Below are 8,533 nucleotides of genomic sequence, written 5' to 3'. Positions count from 1 at the left end.
TGGTTTTTGGGTTGGCAACCATTGAGATGAACTATATGATGAAAAAAACTTGTATGTGACGGGGTGCCTTTCCCCCACTGTTTAGCCGGGAGAGGCAATTTTCTAAAATATTGGCTTAATTTGGAAAAAAAATATTATAAAAATTCACAGGTAACACCTAAAATAACGTACTGTACCTTTTTTATAAAGTTAAAGACTTGTTCTTGTATCTTGTTTTTAAATACCTAAAGCTTTTTAATGAACCAGTTTTTGAAAAATTAATTTTCAAAAACTGGAATTTTGAAAACTACTTGTTTTTTGTAACCATTTTGTGTTGCAATATGAAGGATGGTACAAAGTTCCTTATGGTAATTTACCCTGTTGGGTGGGACTTATAACAGTCTGTCAATCGTAGAATGGAATGAAGAGACTTTTTTATACTCCAAGTATGAGACCAGGAGTTGGGGATGACCATATCCGTACCGTACACGTTTCTTTTCTAAAAATGTCAAACTCCAATTTGTTTCCTTCATTTGAAATTGTTAAATTTAAAAGTTCCAAATTCAGTTGTGAACTGAATATTTTTTTCAATTTTATTTAGAATTTCATTTTAAAATTGGATCAGATTCCGATGTGTTCCTGGTCGAAATGCAGAATATGTCATCCACATATCGAATCCATAGGAAAATATGCTTTAAAGAGAGTTTTTAGAATAAAACAATCTTTGTTTTAAGTTATCCAAGTAAATGATTGACAGACTGTTAAAAGTCCCACTCAACAGGGTTAATTACCCAAAAGGAACTTTGTACTATCCTTCATATTGCAACACAAAATGGTTTCAAAAAACAAGCATAGTTTTCAAAATTCTCCGTAAAAAATCCAATCTCTATGCAATAAATTCGATATACCCAAGAAATTATGAAAAAATCGACTAAAATTGGAGAAAAATACCTTATATTCCAGATGTATCTAGGGCTGCCAGATAAAATTTTATTAATGTCGGGACAACAGGTCTTAAAAGTCGGGACAAATCGGGACAGCAAAAAAAATAAATGAAATCGAAAATTTATAAAAATAAAAATAAATAAAAAAGTAATAGACCAGTGTGATTCCAATTTCAATTCAATTCAATTTTGTTTTATTGAACATACTATATAGGTACAATTGACTTAAGCTTAACTTATTTCTAATAAGATACATTGATTGATATAAAATTTGTTGGCACATATGGGGCCTAACCTTATACAATGGATAAAAGATAAAATATATATTTAAATATAGTACATGAATAGGCTTAATTTTACAAGTCTGCTGACTAGGTTATCCTCGGGGTGTTCCTTCCCGGTTGTCCAGTTGTGGTATTGATTATGGTGGGTTGGGTGGTATGGCATTTAGCCGCGGTAGTAGGCCGATTGCGTTTCGGCGTAAAAGTAAACTACTTCCTCGTTGTCGGTTGGGATTATGTGCTCATCCAGAATATCCAAAGGACTAAGGTATCTGGGTTCGGGATGTCGTTGTTGGGTTCTCATGCTTCTTATCAGCTGATTGGGGTGGTTGGCGATGCTTCCGACAAGTTTCTTTGCAGATTGCAGCAGATACTTTTCCAACGTCATGATGTTTGCTTCCTCGTAAAGTCGCTCGTTGCTGTAGTATTTTTGTCGCTGTCGATCGAAGTAAAGTCCGGTGCAGATCCTCAGGATTTTCCACCAGTGTGATTCCAAACTTTTCCATTGGTAAAAATTTCATGTTTTGAAAACTAAACTTAAAGAAAAATAACAATGAAGACATCCATAAAAAATAAAAACTATCAAGTGATGGATCTTTTAATAAATGTAGGTACCGCAAGCACCAATTTCCATTAAATTTAACGTTCCCTTTTGAAAGAAGGAGTTTTAAAAATTGTATGCGATTTGACAGTTTTTTTTTATTTTATTTTTAATGTGGACTTTTTAAATTATTGAGAATGAATAAATTGAAGCTAAAAGCTTTTTATGTTTAAAATTTTACTACACGAAAGTCAAAAAAATAATGGACCAATCATTTTACTTTCACACATGTTCCTAGGAAGGAATGTCAAATGTTATTAATTTATTTTCATATACATAGCAGTGACTTTGATTTTCTTCCCCAAAGTTTTCGAATGAAAACAGATTGTCGGGACAAAATCGGGACATTTTGTAGATGGGGACATTTTGTAAATTGGGACAGATATCGGGACAGGGTCCAAATGTCGGGACGTCTGGCAGCCCTAAATGTATCTGAAAAACTAATTTCTTTACTTTCTTCAGCCAACATCAAACCTGCTTTCTTTAGTGATTACACTTTGTGAAAATCTCTGTTTAATAATTTAAAACGCAAGATTGACCACACCAAAAAAAAGTGGCGTATATAAAATCTATTGCAAAGGATACGACGGAAAGACAGCCAGGAATCTACAGATACGTTATATTGAACACCAAATGACATCCAAGCTCTCTGGTCCTTCATCTGGTCTCTCTCAATACCTCAATGAATCTGGACATGTTTGTTCTATCGATGCTATATTATCGATAGAACTAATTCTTCACTTTTTACCTTCTGGACGAGTATTAGACAAGAACGAGATATTAGAAATACATAGACACAAAACACAAAATAATTTAAATTGTCAAATACCTAGTCCCCTTTTAAAATAATCCGTTTTTCACTCAATAACTACCATATGTTTTAATTGTATGTATCTTTATTATTTATGTTTGTGACTATGTATTTACATATTTAAAAGTTTACTTGCATCGTTAAAAATCAACTGTTAAAATTTTCTGTTTTACGTCATACCTATTCTTCTTTTTGTCTTCATTGAAGCTTTGCACAATTTAAAATCTAAATGAATGTATAACTAGTGCCCTAAAGATGTCCTAACCAAACGAAATGCGTTGGTTCTGTATTTAATTTATATGTTTATTTTATAAAGTAGGTATAAAATAAACATATAAATTAAATACATTGAATATATTGTGGAACAAAAGAACAAGTGTTTTGTTTTATTTTATTTTTTAAGATGCAATATTGTTCCATCAAGTGCCATCTAAATGATGTAGGTAGAAAACAAAATTTTCAACAAGTTTTGCGGAACCATTTCTGTAAAAAATCAAAAATGGCCGAGTTTTTTTCTAAATCTAGTTTTTAGTTATATCCAAGATGGCAGTTAAGGCTGAAGGTCGATTTTTCCTAAAAACTGATCCGAATGACTTCGCTCTACCGTTCTATGAAGAAAAAAAATATATGATTATTTTTTTCCATTTCTAATATCGTCGGTCTCATGAGAAAACCTCGTAACTCAAAAATAGTGGAGTAACTAAAGATCAGAAATTGGCAATATTAGGGAACCTTGCCGAACAGCTTAGATTTTGATGATCTTTTTTTTCAAACGTCGGTAATTAAAAATACTTTAAAGTCTATAGATTAAAAATTGCCGGTGTTGCCGTTTTGATTTTTTAAATTTAATTGAAGATTTTTGTGAACAAAAACAAATTTTTTTCAAAAATTTTTCTTAAATTTCATAAATTAATTGATGCCAAAAGATTGTCTAGGAAATTCAAGGAAAAAAAATATATGGGAGTGAGGGACAATCTTCCATAGTTCAAGCGATAGATGCAATTTTCTTATTAATTGACTTCAAACACAAAAAAAAATATTTGAACACAACGGCAACACCTACAATATTCAAATATACATTTTTTAAAAGCTAGAAGCTTAGTCATATTTGTAAAATTAAAATTAAGTTAATTGAATGAACGGCTTTTAAAAGAATGGTAACTGAACTCAGATTTTTGAAAAAAAAAAAAAAAAATTATTGAAAAAATTTTAACATGTTGTTTTTTAAACTTGGTCGTAATATAAAATGCATTTATTTTCAAATTTTTTTGGCCGCATTTATTATGATTTCAAATTATAAAAGGAAATTTCAATATGTATTACGGTTTATGAAAAAAATTAAAAAGTATTTCATTTTCGAAGAACTTTTTTAATAAAAGTTTTGAAAAAAAATGCAACTTATTTTTGTTTTTAAGTTTAACATCTAAACATAAAATTATTTTTTATTCATTTAATAACCCTTACTGTTGAAAGTTAAATAGCAAAAAATTAAAGTTCCTATTTACCACAGTCTTTGAGAAAATTAATTATTTCAATGCAAAAATTCAGTTTTAATAAAAAAAAAACCATTGAAATTGAAGTAATTTTTAATTTTTTTTTTCAAAAGTGTGATATATTTTACCTTTTTTGCTTCGAAATTCAACTGTATATTTATGGCCAAAAATTTTTTTTAAATAAATTCATATTTTATTAGAAAAAGTTTGGAAAAAAGTCATTTTAAATTTTTCTAATAACATTTTTTTTTTAATTCTGAGTTTGAGGACCATTTTTTCAAAAAGTCTTGATTAAATTTAGTGGATTTAAGTTTAAGAGATAAGAATGAGCTTCTGGCTTTTTAAAAATGTATTTTAAAATATTGTAGCTGTTGCCGTTGTTTTCAAAATATTTTTTTTGTGTTTGAGGTCAGGATGTTAGAAAATTGCATTTATCGCTTACACGATGGAAGATTGTCCCTTACTGACTTTTATATATTTTCCTTAAATTACCTAGAGAATATTTTGCTATCATTTGTTTTATGAAATTTAAGCAAAAAAAATGATTTCGTTAAAAAAAAATTCAATTTTAATTTTAAAAAACAATACGGCAACACCAGCAATTTTTAATCTATAGACTTTAAAGTATTTTTAATTACCTACGTTTGAAAAAAAAAAATCGTCAAAATCAGAGCTGTTCGGCCGGGTTCCCTAATAATTTGCTTTAGTTACTCTACTAAAAATCAAAATTTTACAGGAGAGACGGAAGAGTATACAAACAACAGAGTAGTTGGGAAGAAACGCGATGTGCAAAATTTGAATTTAAGTCTATTTAGAGTTTTCGGAATGACCCTAAATGTTCCTCCGCTGACATATTTTCTAAAGAATGTCATTCAAAAGTCATTTTTGGAGTTACGAGGTTTTCTTATGAGACCGACGAATGGACTTATTAAGGAGCTGGTTAAAATGGTCTCTCCATTTTTGTATTTCGGAGAATTTGTGGGGGGAAGGCAAATGAATTACGAATTGGGATATTATTATCCTTTTTCTAAGAATTTGTAAAAAAAAAAAACATCACTCATATGATTTTTTTGCATAGTACCTATTTCTTGGAAAGGGGGTATAACTCTAAAAAAAAGCAAACATTGACATATTATTTTGCAGCCCAAGAAATAGTGAGACACATTTTCTAAATTTGTCCCAAAGTCCTCTTTTATAAAATCAATACCTCTTTAATGTGACTGACTACTTTATGTAGGTATAGAATAGATTCAAAGGGTTTTCACATCAGACACGGTTCAGGCTCCAGGCGGTATGGTAGAATGTCCTTTTAGCCAGCCATATGATCATCCTTCAAAATATCCCAGTGATTGGCTGTGAGAGAGAGAGAGTGAGAGACTGATGTAATGAGATAATAAATCTGCCATAAGAAGGCATTGGCTCGTTTGATAAGGATGACGACACCAGATGTATGAAAGTATAGAAAATGCTATTCCCACAACTTTTCCCATGGTTTTTGCTACTGCTGCTTCTGCTATATTGCTGTCCAGTTTTTGTAGTTTGTCTCTCGGATCTCGATACCGACCATGGCCGTATAAAATCCAATACCCATGCCATTACTCAAACGCAAAGTTACTCCGAGATTGTGTGGTGTGGTGCGTGGAAAATCATACCCAGCAATTGGATAGAAATGGCTAGTTGTCGGATAGATGAAGGTGGAGAGGCATGTTGTATATATCTTCGGAGTATACAAGAGTACACTTTCATCCGGAGTTGTTGATAAAGGGCTATCAGATTTCAAGTGTAGAATACCAAAAGTGATATGTCTCTGTCCAATGCAGATTTGTTTCCACATGATGGTCTTCGTGCCTGTGTGCTCAAAAGTACAGCAGCATAGTTGGATCTCATCTCGGTCTTCAATGGACATGGCCGAGCAATGATGAAGAGATGAATAAATTACTTAAATTCAATTAAGTTTACTATACAAGATACTTTGTGAAAAGGATCAAATTAATTCTTGTGAATGTCTGTAAATAAATATAAGTTTAAGTAGATATCTAACATCTACCTAAAGGATGCAACTTGAGAGAAAAATACTCGTAATCTTAACCAGAAAATTTCACAATGTATTTTGCTAATTAAATTATTCTGAAGTACATATTTTATATAATTTAGAAAATGAATAAATTGTACAATGTATGTACATTGTACATTGTACATTGTACATTGTACATTGTACATTGTAAATTGTACAGGGTTGGTGCCGTTTTCCCCAAGACATAATCCCCAAACTAAAATCGCATGATTCGCTACTTGAACATATTTGCTTTTTGGGAGATTTTGTCTCATGGCAGTGGCGTACGCTGATTCGCCGGGGCCCCGGGGTAAGACTAAATTTTGGGGCCGCTTTGATATTTGGGGGCCCCTTGGTTACAAAAAAAATTACGTATACCTACGCCATACGTTTTTTTTTTGTATGGCTTATTTTTTAGGTTTATTTTAATGTTTTAATATGTTCGTAATGCACTTTGCTTTAATTACTTAAAATGTCTCTCATAAAAGTAGTAAACACTTGTACTAGGGGCCCCCAAAATTAAATATTTAGAGACCCCTAAAATAAAAATGTGTTTAGCTTAGAATTGATAGCTCTTGGGGCCTCTGCTCTGAAGTAATAAATACATATTTTATTTTCCATCATCAGACATAATTTTTTTTATTTTGGGGCCCCTGAAAAATTATTTTTAGAGCCTCAAAATTAAGTGCTTAGAGGCCCCTAAAATATAATATAATTTTTTTGGAGCCAAGAATTAATAGGTATTAGGGCCTCTGTTCTGAAGTAATATTCGGAATGCCACCAATAACGTAATGTTTTTATTTTGGGCCCTGATGTATTTATGTTGAAGCCAGTGAATTTATATTTAATTTTCCATTTGATTGTTTTGAACCACTTTTGAAGATCCTCAAATAATTTTTTTTTGCTTTTTTGGGGCCCCTAATGTTTTTTTGTGGTAGCAAAGATTTTTCAAGTAATATTTTTTGGAGCCCTAAGACAAAATTATAATTTAAAAAAAAAGCAGTTTATTTTTTTTTTGGGGCCCCTGGGGTAACTTTTTTTAAAATCAATATACATAATATATTGTGTGGCTGCCATTGCATTAGGTATACATTAGGTACACTATATGATATAATTTGTCTCCCTGGTTACTTCGTAACTCAATTTATGCTAACAGTTTCCTTCTCTGCATTGTCTCCAGTGGGGGCCCTGGGGTCGGTCGGGGGCCCCGGGGCACCGCCCCGCTTGCCCCAAAGGAGTGTACGCCCCTGTCTCATGGGGATATTTTTTTTGGGGATTTCGCACGACTCCCCATTGTACATTAGAATTTCCACTTAAAAGACAAACTGTCGAGAATTTCGGCGCTTCTGTCACTTTAACCTTATTTAAATCCATTTCCAATTTTCAACTCACCAATATTATGAATTCATTAAATCTTGGATTAAAATTAAAATGCATGCATAACAACAACCATAAAATTAAAAATTTATTCCCATGACAGAAACAAATCAACAATATACCAACCAACAAATAATATTCCCTATTCATTTATATTTCGCAATCTAACAACTCAATCAACCGTGATTTCGCAAATTGAAAAAGAAATCAATTGACAAGCGAACTGAAAACATACCTCATTTTTACTTTTAGATAGCATTTTTTTCTGTCTTCTTTTTTAACACTTCAATAATTCAATTTGGTATATAGATAAAACAAATTCTTTATTATTTCATTTCCTGTCACAATTTTACCAGATGCCAAATGCCACTCATAGTGAAACAACAAGAGTAAGGAATTCAATAGAGAATTGGAATATATTTTCCATGTTACTGTCTTCTAGTGAGTGCGGCTGTCGTTAGTTGTTGTCAATGCTTGTCTACTTAACTGAAACTCGTTAAAGTTAGTTGCTAGTTTCGTCGATTTGAGATAACATCACTGCATAACGTCAACGAGTGTAGAGGGAGCAATCATCAATGTTTGTTACGTGGGAATGTTTTTTTTTTTTCTACTGTGTTTTTTCTTATAACCACTCTCAGTTGAACAATCTTCTAGGAATAGGTAGATGCCAAAGTGGGTGGGTTTATCTATTTGAAAAGAGTACGAAAGTTGGGAAAATGTCGCACAATACCTCTAGCTAAATTTATTTCCTACTGCCTATTTGCGAAATCGCAATTTGGGGGAAAAAAAAAAACAAAGAACAGGAAAAGGGAGGAGGAGATGGAAAAGGAAATGTGTCGAATCTCAAATGTGACAACGAACATCCGTTGTTGCTTTGGTTAGAGAGTACACAGTCACTTTGATATTTAAATCTGAATATGGTTTTAAGGCTACATAGATTTTCAAGATTCACTGGGCTTTAATGTCCTGCCCTTTTAAGGACATTTTTTTTTAG

This window comes from Episyrphus balteatus, chromosome 3 (assembly GCF_945859705.1).
Source record: "Episyrphus balteatus chromosome 3, idEpiBalt1.1, whole genome shotgun sequence".
Lineage (NCBI taxonomy): Eukaryota > Metazoa > Arthropoda > Insecta > Diptera > Syrphidae > Episyrphus > Episyrphus balteatus.
This window is presented reverse-complemented; position numbering follows the sequence as displayed.